Source organism: Symphalangus syndactylus, chromosome 6 (genome assembly GCF_028878055.3).
Source record: "Symphalangus syndactylus isolate Jambi chromosome 6, NHGRI_mSymSyn1-v2.1_pri, whole genome shotgun sequence".
In the NCBI taxonomy this organism is placed as follows: Eukaryota; Metazoa; Chordata; class Mammalia; order Primates; family Hylobatidae; genus Symphalangus; species Symphalangus syndactylus.
In genome coordinates this window covers 94,834,510-94,853,545 of record NC_072428.2, presented here as the reverse complement: position 1 = coordinate 94,853,545, position 19,036 = coordinate 94,834,510, and the positions used below count along the sequence as shown (strand labels likewise).

Here is a 19,036-nt window from a genome sequence, read left to right as displayed (position 1 = left end):
ATTCAATGCCATCCCCATCAAGCTACCAGTGACTTTCTTCACAGAATTGGAAAAAACTACTTTAAAGTTCATATGGAACCAAAAAAGAGCCGGCATCACCAAGTCAATCCTAAGCCAAAAGAACAAAGCTGGAGGCATCACGCTACCTGACTTTAAACTATACTACAAGGCTACAGTAGCCAAAACAGCATGGTACTGGTACCACAACAGAGACATAGATCAATGGAACAGAACAGAGCCCTCAGAAATGATGCCGCATAGCTACAACTATCTGATCTTTGACAAACCTGACAAAAACAAGAAATGGGGAAATGATTCCCTATTTAATAAATGGTGCTGGGAAAACTGGCTAGCCATATGTAGAAAGCTGCAACTGGATCCCTTCCTTACACCTTATACAAAAATTAATTCAAGATGGATTAAAGACTTATATGTTAGACCTAAAACCATTAAAATCCTACAAGAAAACCTAGGGAATACCATTCAGGACATAGGCGTGGGCAAGGACTTCATGTCTAAAACACCAAAAGCAATGGCAACAAAAGCCAAAATCGACAAATGGGATCTCATTAAACTAAAGAGCTTCTGCACAGCAAAAGAAACTATCATCAGAGTGAACAGACAACCTACAGAATGGGAGAAAATTTTTGCAACCTACTCATCTGACAAAGGGCTAATATCCAGAATCTACAATGAACTCAAACAAATTTACAAGAAAAAAACAAACAACCCCATCAAAAAGTGGGCAGAGGACATGAACAGACACTTCTCAAAAGAAGACATTTATGCAGCCAAAAAACACATGAAGAAATGCTCATCATCACTGGCCATCAGAGAAATGCAAATCAAAACCACAGTGAGATACCATCTCACACCAGTTAGAATGGCCATCATTAAAAAATCAGGAAACAACAGGTGCTGGAGAGGATGTGGAGAAATAGGAACACTTTTACACTGTTGGTGGGACTGTAAACTAGTTCAACCATTGTGGAAGTCAGTGTGGCGATTCCTCAGGGATCTAGAACTAGAAATACCATTTGACCCAGCCATCCCATTACTGGGTATATACCCAAAGGACTATAAATCATGCTGCTATAAAGACACATGCACACGTATGTTTATTGCGGCACTATTCACAATAGCAAAGAGTTGGAACCAACCCAAATGTCCAACAACGATAGACTGGATTAAGAAAATGTGGCACATATACACCATGGAATACTATGCAGCCATAAAAAATGATGAGTTCGTGTCCTTTGTAGGGACATGGATGAAACTGGAAAACATCATTCTCAGTAAACTATCACAAGGACAAAAAACCAAACACCGCATGTTCTCACTCATAGGTGGGAATTGAACAATGAGAACTCATGGACACAGGAAGGGGAACATCACACTCTGGGGACTGTTGTGGGATGGGGGGAGGGGGGAGGGACAGCATTAGGAGATACACCTAATGCTAAATGACGAATTAATGGGTGCAGGAAATCAACATGGCACATGGATACATATGTAACAAACCTGCACAATGTGCACATGTACCCTAAAACCCTAAAGTATAAAAAAAAAAACAAAAAAACAAAAACGATGATCACAGTTGCCCATGCAGTGTGCATCTCCTCTTTATCTTTCCTAAGAGATTGCTGACTTTGGTTAGTTTTCTATCTCTCCTCCATGCTGACCATTAATTTAGGCAAAGCTAACCCCATTTTCTGACACCAGGAGTGGACTTTGATGCACTTAAGCCAAATAAAATAATACAAACTAGCTGTGATTGGTTCAGGAAAGAAGACGAGATACAATTCAGGCTAATGAGATGCCATGCAATGTTTGCAGAAACTTTTGGGAAACTTTCTTTTCATTTTTTTAGGATATGTTCTAGGAGGAGTAACTCCCTTGCTTTCCCTGGATGTGTGCGAGAAAGCATAGGCATCCACTTTCTGACCAACAGGAGACCCAGTCGCAGGATGGAGCAGACACCATGCATGGTAGAGCAGAGAGACAGATAAAACCTAGGTCCTTGATGAAATGATTGGCCACTGGATCAGCCACAGTTAAAGACTGCCTACCTTTGGACTTCTAGTTATCTTAGGCCAAAAATATCCTTTTTGTTTAAGGCACTTTGAGCCGGGTTTTCTAAGACCTAGCAGTCTCAACCATCCAAACTAATAAGCTGAATTAACTAGATTTCCTGTCATGTCCTTCCTGACTGATTGGTAGTCCTTGACTCCAATTTGGCCTCATTTTCTGTACCTTACTGGCTGCCTTTTCCTCTAATCATAGGTCACTTGGAAATAAAATATAGATTTACTTCAAATTCCCACTATCACATGCATTTCTTTTCTTACTGACTTCATGGCCTTCAAATGTGGCCTCATAATCATTTACTCTCTGCCAGGTTCCTCCAACTGCTTGGATCACTCCTAGCCTGTCTTCATTGGCCACCTCCACACTAATGCCAGAAAGGATGCCAGTTTCTCGATATCTCTGCTTCTTAAAAAACATGTCCTTTGTCTTGCTAAATCGTGTCTTCCCTACACCACGGTTGAAAACAAAGCAGCCCACGTGGTCACACCCTCTAAAATACAAAAGGTCAGTGAAGCAGTCCTCCACTGTGTCAGTGCACATGCTGTCACCAGGAGCGCTGTGACTTCAGGACGTGCTTCCTCGAGCCCTAACTTGGGGCTGCACTATTGCGGCCTCAGCAAGCTGATTTAAAGCTGCTATTGAAAAATCCCATCACATCCCATATGTGAACTGAAGAGTGACTGTGGAGCCAATTTCTACGGCACTTGTTACAGCAAAAGGCAGAAGCCCCGGCACTGGGGTGGGCAGGGGTGGGCTTTTTAGATCCATATTTCAATGGGCATATTTTAGGTGAATTCTAATAGGCACGAAGTTAACACACTTTGTATGTCTTCCATCCAGGCTCATTTGCTGCCTAAATGTAAGAAGCTATGCCAAAGTAACTTACTCAAGTAGTTTGGGGGAAGTCAGGGACAAGGAAAGCTATGAGTAATCTAGGAAAAGGAAATATTCTAGGGGCTGTTTGGAGCTAGAGGGAGTGGTGTTATTGATATGATTGGACATGTGGAGTTTAAATTGGCCTTTTCTGAATTATTAAGAGTTTGTGATTTATACCACAGAAGACCTGAACTTTTTAGATTTACTGTCCTTGTATCCAACAGGGATGATTCCAGAGAGATTTCTGGCAGGTTCTAAAAAAATATTCTGAGAATGACAGTTGCTTTGGGGAATAAAAAGACAGCGTGTGTCTGCTTCTTTCAGCCCCTCTTCCTTCTCTCTGGCTCATTTTATCAAGTCATGCAAAGCTTTCACTAATACAATTGAGGCTTACAAACCGTTAGAAGAATCGCTGTCTTAATGAACACCATTTAAGGAAGAGAGGAAGAAAGAAAGAGGCGAGGGACGGGGAGAGAGAACAGAAGCCTGTTATCTTGCTGGTTTGGCTTCCTGTCATCCAGAGGGCTGACTTTCCGGCAATGGGAAGGAGGATGGGTCAAATTATGGTAATTAGGATCTTGTGTGGCAGCTCGTGATGTGCATTTCCTTCATTTCATTGTTTCTCTTCATGTTTGCTGGAAGACCAAATAATACACTTCTATGTTTGTGCCAAAGGATTATTCTTGGGATTCAGAAGACGAATGGCCATCAGAGAGCATGTCTGGCCGCCCATCTTTCCGGAAAGGTTTTCAGTGAGATGAGGCAGGTGGCTTAGTAGAATCAGGTGACTTGTTTCTAGGGGACTTTAGACGCTTTTGAAGAAAATAAAAAGGTTTTAAGAACCTCTCTGTGGATCTGTTATCCAGGTGCTAACCACCTAGTTGGATTATTATTATTTTTCCTTCTTCCTGCTACACATATTTTGTCTTCCAAGAGGCTCAAGTTATAGGAAAAACACATAGGGAGATAAGTATAGCTCATTTTCTTATCCAAAGGAGTTTGCAGTAATTTCTTTTATTAGAACAGCAAATTCCCTCCAACCCAGACCTTGGTCTTTTCCCATTCATTATGTGATGTGATTGGCAACTTCTCACTGACGACCCAGAGGCTGATTCTTTCTAACTGCCAATCAGTCACGGTTCAGGTCACCTTTAAATTCACTTTATATTAAACAAGAAAAGAAAGGAACTGCTTGAAACACTGAACTGCTGGATTAGATGGAAATTCTTGTAGCCTATTTTAATGGAACCATAATTTCCAGCAGCTATTTTTGAGAAGAAACTATTAAAGAAACATTGGCTCTTGAATTTAATGTGATCGCACACATCACTAGCTGTATGATGAACATCTGCTTTTAAAGCAGGGCTCACACTGACAGCCACCCTAATTCTACTTCTTTGCCATCAACATCAGCCCTGTGGTTCCAGTTATTCAACATCATTCCCCATGTGGCAAATTTATATAGCTTTCAGTTCATACCTTTTCTGGGAAGGCCTGTGGCAACTTTGCCCATGTTTTGATTGTTCTTTGAGTCACAAATAGGAATACCAATGCTATGCATTCATCATGTGCCAATGATGACAGCACCAAGAAGCTTCCGGTCTGGGGTCCACTATCTCATTTTGTGAAAGAAACTAGGGTTCAAGTGACCTCCTCAAAATTTGTTGGCTATTTAGAGCAGATTTGTTAAGAGAATGCAGAGGCTTTTTACTGCGTTTTATTGAAGTGTAATGTGTAGTATTATACTTCTGTAGTACATAAGAAAAAGTGTGCAGATCATACTTGTATGTTCAGTGAATTCACAAAGTGGGAACATCTGTCTTGCCAGCACCCAGCTCAAGAAACAGCTCCAGTTCCTTTATGCTCCCTTCCCATCCACACCGAGCCTCTCTAAGAGTGATCCCATCTTGACTTCTAACATCTTAGACTAATGTTGCTTGTGTTTACGCTTTATATTAATGGGTTTAAAAATCCTTAAACCAGTTCTCTTTCCAACACCACAGTTTCTTTGGGCACCACATTCTCCTATGGGAGATACCACAAAAGAGTTAGAGTTTCAAAAGTGAGACTGGGAAGTAAAACCACATTCAATTTTGACATCAGATTTTCATCATAATCAAGTTGGCAGCTCTATAATCTTCCATAGTTAGAGACAAGGCTACTAGAGTTAAGTTGCTAAAAAACCAAACCAAAACAAACCCAGCTCTTGTCTGGTCAGCTGTGAGTGCAGGTCCAGCTGGTTGCTGCTTGGTCACTCTAATGACTGTGAGTGTGAGTTCAAACCATTCTTTAGAAAAATGTATTACCTTTTTGTGGCTGCTATTGATTTTTACCCTGACATATTATCATTCTTGACAATATTGCTTTTTCATCACTGACATCTTAGTAAACCCAGAGTCAGAAATATCACTGGACTGCTTTTAAAATTTCTTCACAATGAAAAACCAGCTTTCTACATCTTATTTCCTGTAACGCAAAGCTAGTCTTTCTGTTTGCCTGCTTTCATGTTGATTTAAACACTTTGTTTTCTGTTACAAATATTTCCCACCTCTCCTCTGTTTTTCCCCTCTTTTGTCCAGGAGGTGATGTAAATGTACATGCTTTATTAACCACCCAGTTGTGCAAGGATGTTCTGATTGCATCTTAGAAATGCTAGCAGGCCAGGTGCGGTGGCTCACACCTGTAATCCCATCACTTTGGGAGGCCAAGGTGGACAGATCACCTGAGGTCAGGAGTTTGAGGACAGCCTAGCCAACATGGTGGAACCCCGTCTCTACCAAAAATACAAAAATTAGCTGGGTATGGTGGCAGGTGCCTGTAATCCCAGCTACTCAAGAGGCTGAGGCAGGAGAATCGCTTGAACCTGGGAGGTGGAGATTGCAGTGAGCCAAGATCATGCCATTGCACTCCAGCCTGGGTGACAAAAGCTAGACTCCATCTCAAAAAACAAAAAAAAAATGCTAGCAAATAGCAGGAACCGATGCAGACTGATGGTCAGCTCACAGGAAACATCAGATTTCCATCTTTTGGTCACACATCCCTCTTTGCACAGTCAGATACTTCCCAAAGCAGTTTTTTATGTACTAAAAGAAAGATAAGTGGATGCAGAATTGAGTTTACCAGCTATCCAAACTCAGCATATTTGTGGATCATCTCATTTTTCTGCTCTGTAAGTTACCGAATATGAGAAAACCAGAATAGATCCTCCCTGTCTGGTAAGTGAAGGGGGTAAAGTTATAGTAGCAAAAACAAGGTACAGGAACAAAATGCTTGGAGGAGCTCTGCAGGAAACATTATATACAGCCCCATACTCTCTTACCCAGAGGAAGCAGTCTCGAGGAACTGTAAGAGCCAATATTGAAAAAGCTATTTAGTCATGGATGGTACCATGTCAAAGTGAACTGAAATAAGTAGCCGTGACGGAGATAATTAATTCATCTGTAATAGAGTCTGGACTCATGGAGAATTCTAGCAGTTTTTGGATTAAATTGGGTGAGAGACTTGTTATGGCTTCCAGGCCAGAAGCTGGCCAGAAAGGAGTTTGCTTAGAATTTTTGTTTTTATTTTTATTGGCTGTCAACATTCTAGCTAACGAGGAGGCTAGAGGCACACTCTTCTATTCATTTTCCCTCCCAAGACGCCTTCCTGAGTGTCTCTATCCATTGGATGCTTGTAGGGAGCAAGGCTTTGCCTCTATGGGGTAAGGGAAAGGAGAGAAAGTGGGAAAGAAAGCAGGGATGACACTGATAGGAAATCTCTGTACCTTTGATTTCGAATGAGAATGTTATGCTTTTCTTTCATCACCAGTATTGAAACCTTGCTGTTTTGAACTTCTTAAAGATCCAGTATCTCTCCACAACCTTATGGAGAGACTGGGAGTAGGGAAGCTCCTTCAGGCAAACTCTCAGGTTCCTGTGAGCATACTATCCCAAGAAAGAAAAACCTGAAATCATCCTGCAGTCACAAGTAAAGATCTCTTAAATGCTGACTGTCAGCTGCAGTTGTCCTAGTTTGACAGGCCAAGTGAATCAAGACATAGTCATCTTGGAATCTAAGAATACAAAGACCCTGCACCCCTGGGGGAACAATATTTTCAATCAGGAAATGTACCCTTTAGTTTCCCTGAAAATCCGAATCTCTCCTGTTCCTTGATCTGTGGAAATGGAAATAGCCCAAAGAAGTTGAGATTCCCAAGTATGGCCAGGCAACCAGCAGTTCCAGCTGGTTCTGGGAGATCTTCCACAAATTTTAGTCGTTAACATTGTTTTTCTATATCCAGAAAAGCACTTTTTTTCCTTTCCATTGCTTCCAAAGATCCAGAAAAACAGATGGGTGGGAAGACCCCTGAACTACAGTGATCATGTGATGTGGCCGGAGGCTAAAAATATCAAGGAGTCTGTGATGCAAAAGGAGAATGGGCGTCTAAGTAGGGGACCAATAATCCCAGCCCAAGAATGTAAGGCTGCCAGGAACCCTTTCTCTATGCTTAACTCCATGATTAATTAAACTCTTCTAAACTATGCCAGAATTAACCCTGTCAATAGAAATGTTGCCCACAGGCTTGGTTCCCAGCCTTTGAATTTTCCTTTGCCCATTCGTGTTTGTTTTGTGAGCAATCAGAAAGTACCCCTGAAGCCAAGGCAGACTGAGCCGATGACAACCCCTCCTCCCCACAGACCAGAGCACACAATGGTGATAACTTGGTTACTGGAGAGGAATCAGCTCAGAAAAAGGTTCAACTACACCAACAAGAAGCTCAAAGGAAAAGAGGGCAGGTTATAGAAATAATACTAGAATATTAACCATAGAAAAACAACGTTAAAGACTAAAGTTTGTGGAAGATCTCCCAGAAAGTTCAACATGCTCTATCTGTGCTTTTCATTTAGGTCAACCATGTGGAGAAAGACCAAGTGACTTAATAATACAACCATACATTTGAGTAGTATTTCACAGACACAGATGACTTTTGCTTGTTCTGTCTTATTTGATGTCCTTACTTGAACCTGGGAAGTAGGTATATAAGGTATTCATTTGTATGCAAGGAAAATGGGGCTTGAAAATGTTATGTGACTTGTCCAAGGTAAAAAATGACGAGGATTCTGGTCTTCTAACAACTGGTTGGATATGAATTTCACTGCACTAGAATGTCCATCTTTCCTGCTTAACATATTTCAGGAGGGTGAATTCTAGACGATAGGCTTGGCATCCTGACATAAATCAGATAGTAATTAAGATGACTAACGGTCTGCTTTAGGAACCATGTGTTTCAAAAGGAAAACAGGATACAATGTTGTACCTAGGTGGTTTATACTCTGGTTGGGGAAAATGGTCCTAAAATAAAGAATAAACAAGACACTGCCAAACTGGATGGTACCAAAAAAAAGTGCAAGCAAACTCCAGAAAGGAGACATATGTATGGCCAGGCAAAGGTTTTCAGACAGGAGATAGGACCTAGGTGAACTGCACATTGTAGACAAGCAGGCTCTGTCTATGGGAGAGGGGCAGGGTGCATGAATCCTCCCTGGGGAGTGAAAAAGGCAACTCTGGAAACATCTTGATTTTAGCAGGTATAAGGACATTTTGGAATTTGTGGGGAAAATTGCCTTGGGTGGTAAATAGAAGGTCAGGCTATGAGGACTCCCATCCCTTAAAGCTTTAGTATCAATTTCAACACTTGGAATTGCATTTGGAAGCAACCAGGTAGCTAGGCTAGAGTGCAGAGCCCTGGTGAATAGACACGGTCCATCTGGTTTACACTATTCAGCAAGGTGACTTCACTGGCTTTTTTCTTATTATGCAAGATAGTTTTGAATACAGAAACCTAGCAGGATAAATCAGGAAATTCAGAAACCCAGAGACAGATTTGCTTGGCTGGCATATTCTACAATATATGTTAATTTAGTGCCTTCATTGTATAGTAGATGGAAAAAACTGCTAGAAAAAATTAGAGCCCATAATCAGTCTCAATATTGACAAGAGTCTTGTTAAAGGGATCACTCTTCATTAAGATGTGTATAGGAGAAATTCTCTTGAAGGGCATTTAAGTCAACTACAGCCTCCTGAACTCAGGGCTGATAATATTAATGATCAGTGCTGGAGACTTAACAGTGGAGGGAAAAACATAGTTTATGAATGGATGGCTACATTATGTAATTTTTCTCTGCTTTTCTACCTCTTTAAACTGTGCAAATCCATATTAAGATACATATAAATGTAGTCTAAAATTGGGGGGAGGGGGTGTGGGAGTCACTGACTCTTGAAAATAGGAGCCAAAATTTCTTACTCCTAGTAGGCTGGGTAATGGGACAGAAAGCTGGAGTCTATGCTGTTAATCTTAATTTGTTTTCTGCATAGTGGCTTTCCATGAAGATATCTGAAGACTGATTGGAACACGGAAAAGCCCAGAAATCCAACCCAGTTAAAAATGACCCCTTAACATTTCTCTGAACCCCAAGTCTGTTGGAGTTAAGAGTTGTTCTAACTCACTTATTTCCTGAACTCTGTCCCCAAGACTGAGTTAGGTTCTCTTCTTATACTCACCAAGAACACCATGTACTTATCAAGCTGTAGTTGGAGTGTTTGTGTCTGTGTGTGAAAGAGGGAGAAAAAGAGAACATTTAAACAGTTCAGGCTGGTTATTGGTCTTCCTTCCCATTTATGGAAGATGAGCTATTGGTAAGCATGTGAGGGGCTGTGAATTCCACACTTCTCTCAATCCTCAGTTCCCCTGTGTTTTCCATAGCATGAGCATCTTGCTGTGTTGTATGTTTTGGAGTTTAAAGAAACACATTTTTTTAAAAAGCGTAGTCCATAAATACAAGAATGATGCTCTACCAAGAAGTAGCAATTGCTTCCATCATCAGTGGAAAGATAGGCTTGCTGTGTTGGACTTAGGGAAACGGTGGTGCCTTCTTAAAGAGATTTTCAAGGGTAACTTCAGCTACACATTTTGCCTTGCCTACTGACTTTAGACCACAACTCTTGTGTAAATGTAGTCTTGTTGAGGAGTGAGAGAAGGAATGAGTGAAGGAGAAAAGAAAGACTGAAGAAGTGACCAGTTTGATTTGGATAACTCTCCTTAACGCTCAGGAATATATATCCTTGCCTGCAAATGGTTACATGCTCCAATTGTTGATGTGGCATTTTTTAGACTCCAGCAATTCTCACAGCTTTCACATGAGGAAGGCAGGGAGAAGACAGCTTTGTTCTCATTAAAAAAACAAGAAAGTCATGGTACCAACTGGCTTTAGTCAGTGAGAAAGCATTAGACCTGGAATTCCAGGCTCAGTCTATCTTCTCACATGTATAATTTAAGCATGAAATAGGCCACTACATACTTTTCCAACAGTGTGAGGGCAAAAGTAACAGAAAAAGGTTCTTATAGTCTTTTTGGAAGAAGCCCTACAATAGATTGAAAAGATAAAGTGTGAAATGGTGTGTGAGGACTGTGCTAAGTTAACAGAGGAGTCAGTCTGAGAGGCTGTCGCTGGGAGGACTCAGGAGGGAGCATCTCTAACGCCTTCTGGAAAACACCATCTTGAAGAGCCATTTCAGATCCCTGGATACACGTGTGCTGAGCTTCCTAATAGTTAGGCTGCAGGTGATTCTGTTCTGCTTATTAGACTATAAATTAGTTGACCTACATCATGTGTCAGAGATTATAAGAACAGAATCAGGAAATCAGCTGAGAGTACTCCTCATAAGGAAATTATGTTTTCCCCCATGTGTGAGCAGAAATAAATGGTTCCTATTCTTCCTACGACACCACATAGTTTATAAAAGAACCACCAGGGGTAGGTTGCGATGCACAGCGTTTAAAAATTCAACGAGAAAGAACTCAACAAAGATAACTGCTATATACTGAATGTTTGTGTCTCTCCAAGCCCCTTTAATTCATTTGTTGAAAACCTAACCCCCAACATGATGGTATTAGTGGGTGGGCCTTGGGAGGTGATTAGGTCATAAGGGTGGAGCCCCCATGAATGGGATTAGTGTTCTTATAAAGGAGACAGCAAGCACTGGCTCACACCTGTAATCCCAGCACTCTGGGAGGCTAAGGCAGGAGGAGCCCAGGAGTTTGATACCAGCCTGGCAGCACAGGAAGACCCTATCACATACACAAAAATAGCCAGGTATGGTGGTGTGCACCTGTACTCCCAGCTACTCAGGAGACTGAGGTGGGAAGATTGCTTGAGCCCAAGAACTCAAGGCTGCAGTGAACTATGATTGTGCCACTGCACTCCAGCTCGGGTTACAAAGCAAGACCTTGTCACAAAAAAAGAGATTTTCAATATCTCTCTCATCCTTATGCTATGTGAGGATGCAAGGAGAAGAATGCCATCTACGGAAGCAGGCCTTCGTCAGACACCAAATCTGTTGGTGCCTTAATCTTGGACTTCCCAGCTTGCAGAACTGTGAGAAATAAATTTCTGTTGTTTATAAGCCACTCAGTGTATGGTGTCCTGTTATAAGAGCCTGAAGAAAGACAATAACCACCCCAAATCTACTGTTTTCATGCTTTCTATTGTTTGAGGCCACGTGACTGTACTGGGAATGAGCTAACATTAATTTTTGGCCGCACAGCTTCTGTATTTCCACAAATCATCCAAATGATACTGAAAGCAATTGCAAGACTTTCCTATACTTGAGGGACAGAGTGCATAAGCTGAATAACATGGGGCTTCAGTAATGATGCTGAGTTTTTCTGAGAGGTTCTCAATGCAACTATGAGAACAGTCCCTTTTAGAAATGAAAGGATATTCACCCCAATGCCCAGTACTGAAAATATTTAAAAACAAGAAAACAGAACAAAACATAAAAGTAAGTGGCTTGCAATAGCAAATATGTACTATAATAATTTCAGACTGCAACTAGGCCTACTTATACAGAGGGCACAATAGAAGGATTTTCTAGAATTGTCGGTTCTTAACAATGCTGGGCTTTTATTAAGTATATCACTATGTTATTTTAAAAGTTAATTTTCTAGTAATGAAATCGCATTCATATGATTTTGGTAATTAAACTCAACTGTGTAATTAGACCAAATGAGCAGAATTAGATTGCACTAGCCATATGTAACAACATTATTGGGTATATAAATCTTTTTTTCAAGTTTTATATAGCGCGTATACACACACACACACACCCCCCACACACAGTAGTAGTCTTATTTGACAGGGCCAGGAACTTTCATCTTAGTGTGTTTAGAATGGCACCTATTATTTCAATCCATCTTACTCCTCTGCTTACAATGAATTATATCGGTGGCACTAGAGATGTAAATCAGATCTGTTAGTGAGCAGTGAGAATGCATGGGTAAGTAGCAGATTGAGAAAGCTGATTCTATGGTAACAATACCTTCAGTTTATTAAACATTACATTGTAATAGATATAGGGTTAATCACTTTATATATCACCTAATCCAAAGTTTGACAATGCTATGAGGTAGGTATTATTCTTATCCTCATTCTACAGATGAGCAAGTAGCTCCTGACCATTATGCTAGTTTGATAAAATTGAAGATTATAATTCTAAATATTGCCAAAGACTCCACTCTCTGCTCTTTCATCTTTCCAAGTGGGTCACTAAATTTTATATACACATTTCAGTCTTTAACCAGTGGCTAAGCTGGTTGGACCACTGTGCTGATGAGGGAATTTTTTAAAGATGAAATGATTTGCATCACAGCTATATGGCTCCTTGGTAAGTGCTTATTCATTGTTCATGAGGCACCAGTTGCTTCTAGGAAGGGAGGGTTGGGAATAGTGGACGGTCTTTCCACACAGAGGGTCTGACATGGACACAGTGTACATGGAGTTACAGAAGGGCATCATGCAGAGGACAACTGTGTTTGCAATTTGGCAAATTTGGGGGTTCAGGGAAGAAGGACTGGTGGAACCAATGGGGGCCAGAATAGAGGAGATTTGTAGGCTCAATCTATGCTTGTGGAATTAACCCTGTAGGAGATAGGTGCCTATGATGGTGCCAGTGTGGTCAAGGTTTGAGCAGTAAAGCTGCATAATGAAATTTTCTCTTCAGAAAGAAAAGTCTAACACTAGTGTGGAGAATGAACTTCTTGGAGGAGCAAAGAGAGGTAAGGAGAAAGCAGTTGAGAAATCATGAGGCCTTGGGAGGGAGAGAAGTGGCCAGAGCCTCAAGACATTTCTAGGTTAAGATCCACAGGGTTTGGACAGCCAGTGAAAGCAGGTTGGGAGAATATTGAGGGCAATATTAACCAAGATCAAGAGGAGAAGCCTTTTTATTCCCATTGGAGAACTTAAGTAAATTAAATTTTGGACATGTTGAATTTGAGGGACCTATGGGACAGTCAGCTGGAGGTGCTCAGAAAGTAGTTGGAAATATGGATCTTGAAGCTTCGAGTTGGGTTGGGGCTAGAGTTCTAGATATTCACATACTTAGCAGAGGTTTATTGAGTGCCTACTAAGCTCTAGGCTCTATTTTGGAGACCGGAAGTAGAGCAGTGAACGACAGTCATCTTCATGTGCGGAGATGGCTGGCAAAGCTGGAGAAGTGGCTGAAGTCCTTTGGAGCGTGAAGAGAGGATGGCCAAGGATGGAGCCCTGAGGAATCTCAACAACCAAAGGGCAGGTGAGAGAAGAGGGGGAGGGAATGAAGGGGACTAAGACAGAGTGGCAAGGGAGACAGGAACACACACTATCAGAAGAAACAAAGGGAGGGAAGCAGGTCCACTTTTTAAAAAAAATTAAGAAATATTTTTGAATGATGATAAAAAAATCACATAGCCTAAAATTTACCATCTTAATCATTTTTAAGTATATACTTCCACAGCATTAATTATATTCACATTGCTGTGCAATGGATTTCCAGAACTTTTTCATCTTGTAAGACTGAAACTCTAGACCTGTTAAGCAATGGCTCCCCATTTCCCCTTCCCTGCCCTTGACAATCATCATTCTACTTTCTACTTCCATGAGTTTGACAACTTTAGATCCCTCATATAAGTGGGATCTTATGGGGCTTGTCTTTTTGTGACTGGCTTATTTCACATAGCACAATATTCTCAAGATTCTTCCATGTGGCAGCATATGACATGAAAGTCACACGACATTTTATTTATTCATTCATCTGTCAATGGACATTTAGGTTGCTTCTACCTCCTGGCTATTGTGAATATAATGCTGCAGTGAACATGAAAGTACAAATATCTCTTTGAGATATAGCTTTTAATTCTTTTGGATATGTATCCACAAAATTGCTGGGTTACATGGTAATTCTATTTTTAATTTTTTGAGGAATTGCTGTGCTGTTTTTCATAGTCTACTTGGTTTTTGACATCATTATCTAATTCTGCCTGGAAAGAATAATATCTATTTGGCATATTAGCTGTGTGCTGAGCAGAGTATGTGCATTATTTTATTTAATCCTCAAAACAACATTCTGAAGAGGTATTATTACCACATTTTGCAGGCAAGGTCCAGAAATGTTAAGTAGGCCACACTGCTGGTTGGGATCTGGGACTTGAATTCAGTTCTTTCCTCGTTTTCAGATGTAGCTGTTTTGATGTTTTGTTTCTGTTGAGAAGAGCTCATTTCCCCAGGTTCCCAAGTAATTTATGAAATGTTTTTCATAATTTTGGGAGTATTTTGTAAATCAACAAGGTTACATTTAAAGATCGAGAGTCAGTGATTATACTACCACTCTTTGGCAATTCCAGCCCCAAATTCTTAAATAGTCATAGCTCTCTATGCAGAAAATAGAAGCAGTTCATTCTTACACATCACCAGCAGCACTCTGGGTTGGCACTACATTGAGCCTCTCATCCTCAGCTTGGTGTCTGCATTGTGCCCGGTTGCTGTTATTGTGCAGAATTAATGAATAGTTTGCAAACTAGCATCACTTCTGTGAAAGTTGATGGACATGTTAATTACATCTTATTTAGATTTCACAGTTGCATGACCCAGATTCTTCTTTTCTACAAAATTTCCAAAGATTTAGTGGCATTTTAGAAGCTCCAGTAAACATAGTGTACTAAAATACAAGCAATGGAGGAACTGGTTGGGCAGAAATGGGAAGATGATGAGCTTGGTTTATCTGACTTCAGGGCTAGAGTCAGGTAGTTTATTTTCAGGGCTTTAGGTAGATTCAACAGTGTATATCTTTGGGGTTTTATTGCAGTCTTTTGTAGTTAGGTATCCTGTACTTACTCAGAATCTCCTTTCTATTATGCAAGGATCAAAGCATTTATTTGAAGCCTGATCCAACTGCTGATTACAAATATCTTCAGTGCATTACATTTCTTATTTTTGGTGTTTGCAGTCTATCTCTCTAGAAGATTGTGATGTACACTTGGATTTGAATCTTGGCTTCAACGCTTCTTATTGAGCTACTAACATGACAGGCATTATGTAGATGCTGGGATTCAGCAGTCAACAAGATATTGTCCCTGCCTGTGGGAACTAAGAGAGAGCCCACCGGGGTTAAACAAGTATGTAGGCATTTGTACTATACTGTGAGAAGGGTTATGGTCAGGATAAGGATGGGGAACTGTGGAAACACACAGGAGCGGTCCCTATTCCTTGCTGGGTAAAGAGTTAAGTTAAATAAAGCTTCCTGGAGGAAATGCTGTTTCAGCCAGTGATTCTGACTTCAGTGTGCACCAGAGGCACCTTGTGGGGTTGTTAAAATAGTGATTTCTGGTTCCCACATCTAGCATTTCTGATTCCCTAGTCTGAAGTTGGGCCTGAGAATTTGCATTTCAAATAAGTTCCCAGTTGATGCTGATGCCTGTTCTGGGATTGCACAAGTGATTTGAGAACCATTTCTTTAAGCCAAGATCTGAAGGAGGGATAAAAGAAGGCAATGTATGTGTGCGTTTGTGTGTGTGTGCGCATGCACACACACTTGTGTTCATCCACAGGAAGTGGGAAAGGGGGGTTGCTGTGTAGAAGCTTACTGCAAAGGGAACGGAATGTACAAAGGCTTGGAGATAAGTGAAAGCATGGCATGCTTGTGGACATCAATACTGTAGAGTGTAGACTATAAGAAAGATGTGGTGAGAGCTGAAGGTGGAGGTATCGGCAAGGGACAAATCACAAAGGACCTAGTTGGCTATGCTAATGAGTTTTGGGTTCCCCCTAAAGGCAATGGGAAACTGTTAAAGTGGTTCAGTCAGGAGAGTGATGTGCTATGATGTGATATGCATTACAGAAAGGTTGTTCTGGCTTCACTGTGGATAATGGAATGCACACACATGGGAGTAGGAGACCAGTTATGAAGGCGTTGCAGTAAGCCAGAAGAAAGATGGTGACCATGAAGAAAGTATCTTTTTGTTGAAGAGAAGTTTGTTACAGAAGACAAATTCTTGGTCCCTTCCTCCCACTCAGAGGTGTGGTCTATGTTTACTCCCCTTGAATCCGGATGAGCTTATGATTAGTTGATCAATAGAATAAGGCAGAAGTAATGATATGTCAGATTGCAGGCTCAGCCTCTAAGAGACTGCTAGCTTCTTTTCCTTTCTCTTGGAGCACTTGTTCTTCAATTGCTAAACTGCACTGTGAGAAGATTGACAACTTTGCTGAAGAGACCATGTGGAGAAGTCCTGAGGCTGCATGGAAAGGAATGGAATCCCAATTTTCTGGTTACCACTACCAAGGTGCTAGGCATGTGAGTGAAGCCATCTTAGAACCTCCAGCCCAGCCTAGTCGTTAGCTGAATACCATGCATGATGCCATGTGGAGCAGAAGAATTGCTCTGCAGAGCCCTGCCTGAATTCCTGGTCCATGATATTATAAGCAGGATAGAACAGTTGCTGTTTTAAGTAATTAAGTTTTGGGGTAGTTTGCTCTATGATAATAGATAACTGGAACAATTTTCAATAATAAAGTCACAAAGAACATGAATATTTAAGTGGCAGACAGAGGAAGCAAGGCCTTCAAAGCAAAATAAGTAGTAAGGAGGAAAACAAGGAGAGTGTGGTGTCATGGAAGCCAAAAGAAAAGAGTACTTCAAGTAGGAAGGAGTGGTTATCAATGTCAAATTCTGCTGAAAAGTAGAAAAGTATAAGGACTGAACAGTATCCTTTGGATTTAATGCCACAGATGTCACTGGTGACATTGGAGAAAGTCTGATAAGTTCAGGCGGGCGGATCACGAGGTCAGGAGATCGAGACCACAGTGAAACTCCGTCTCTAATAAAAAATACAAAGAAATTAGCCGGGCATGGTGGCGGGCGCCTGTAGTCCCAGCTACTCGGAGAGGCTGAGGCAGGAGAATGGCGTGAACCCAGGAGGCGGAGCTTGCAGTGAGCCGAGATTGCGCCACTGCACTCCAGCATGGGTGACAGAGCAAGAATCCGTCTCCAAAAAAAAAAAAAAAAAGAAGACGGTTTGCAATGAGAACGTAGAGGCGGAAGGAGAAAGTAACTCTGTCAAGGAGCTTCATGATGAAGAAAGAGGGTAGATGCGGGTTGAGAAAATGTTTTTATTTTACAGTTAGTAGATGAGCATATTTCAGTGATGATGGGAAAAATACAAAATGCAGGAGAGGGTGAAGAGAGGCACTGGGCAAATAGATACAGTAAGTATTCTGCAGAAAGCAGAGGGGATGTGTCCCAGTGTGCAAGCAGAGGAATTTGGCTGACACAGAAGGAGGGACCTCTCTTCCACTGTGACAGGAGAGATGGGAAAAATGATGAGATAGAGGAAGATAAATACGTAAATGTGTGGCAGCCATAAGGTGATGGGGTACTTTATCTGATGGTGCTTATTTCTCCTGTGAAGTAGGAAACAAGGTTGTGCACTGACTGGTTGGGGAGTTGTTGAGATAGGACTTTTAGGAGAAGAGAGAAGACCTGAAATAGCCACTGGGTGGGACAGTAGGGGACCAAGCAGAGAAACAAAGAAAAATTGTATCCTTGGGAATGGTACCTATTTCTGTGGTTATGTGAATTTTTTTTCTCTCTGATATTCCTTAACAGTCCAGGTGTAGACTCAAAGAGGACTACAGAGAGTTGGATTAACCTGGGGTTGGCATCCCGATGGACTCCAACAAGGCACATGGCAAAGGAGTTGAGGATGTTGGCAAAGAAAGGGTTCAAGTGAGGGCACACTGGTCAGAAATCAAGTGATGGCAAGGGAAGAAAGTCAAGTCTGAGGGATCAAGGTCTTGATCAGGTTGAAGGACAGAGAATGGATATCCAGTTTTGGTTTTTCAGAGGCGGTAAGTAACGGCAGAGTCTGGGGTTCGCAGGATGTGGCTTGTGTGGAGAAGAAGGCATTGAAATTGAGAAAATCAAAGAACTGAGAGGTTTCATTCATGTGGATGGTCACTGATGTGGACAAAAGAGGTGTCTGAAAAGGTGGCAGGGCTTTAGAGTAGAGGAAGACTGTGGACCAGCTGTCAAAGTGTTTAGAAAGTGAGCAGGGGTGGGTGGTTGTAAGTGACAGTGATGAGGAGAGGCTGTGAGAGAGGCAGCCTGGTGACACGAATCTCAAAGGAATCTTCTCCCCCCTTGTCTGTTTTTAAGGTGCCAAGGTGCCAGGATATGCTCTGGAAGCAGCGCTAGAGACCAAGAAGTATACTATCACCGGTGCCTTACAAAGCTGTGGGAGAAGGAGTTGCATCCTCTGGGCAGGGCTACAGAAGTGGGGTCTTCAGGGCAGGTTTGGATTTTAACTAAGGGAAGGAGGCAGAGGGAAAGTTTAGGGAGGAGGTGAGGACTTACAGGGATATGCTTACCAAAGAATGGAGGTGTCAGGGACTTGCTGGCAGTGGGAGTGGGAATCCTGTCAAGGTCTCTGCTCTGGCTCCCTTTCTTTCAAGGATTCTTGGTTCCTGTGAAGCTTCTGCACTAGACCTCACTCACAAGTGGGAAGTGGCCACTGGTATGTGGGGTGGGGCCCTATCCTTGTGGATGAGGGAGCTCTGCCTGTGGACAAAACCACATCTGTACAGATCTGCACAAGAGGAGGGACCACTGGGGGCCAAGGGCTGGTGTTTAGCAAGCTTGTGGATGAAGGGAGTTCCTCCTGGTTGCCTTTTGTAAATGATTGTCTCTCTGGTCACATACTTGTAAAATTCAAACTTCCTTCCCT

The 19,036-nt window shown here is 41.6% G+C and overlaps 1 protein-coding gene across 3 annotated transcripts in view; it reads right to left on the bottom strand.

Annotated features, from left to right (window-relative positions):
• LHFPL3 (LHFPL tetraspan subfamily member 3) overlaps nucleotides 1-19,036 on the bottom strand; it is a 598,000-nt gene that overhangs the window by 120,941 nt on the left and 458,023 nt on the right. The window lies entirely within an intron of this gene.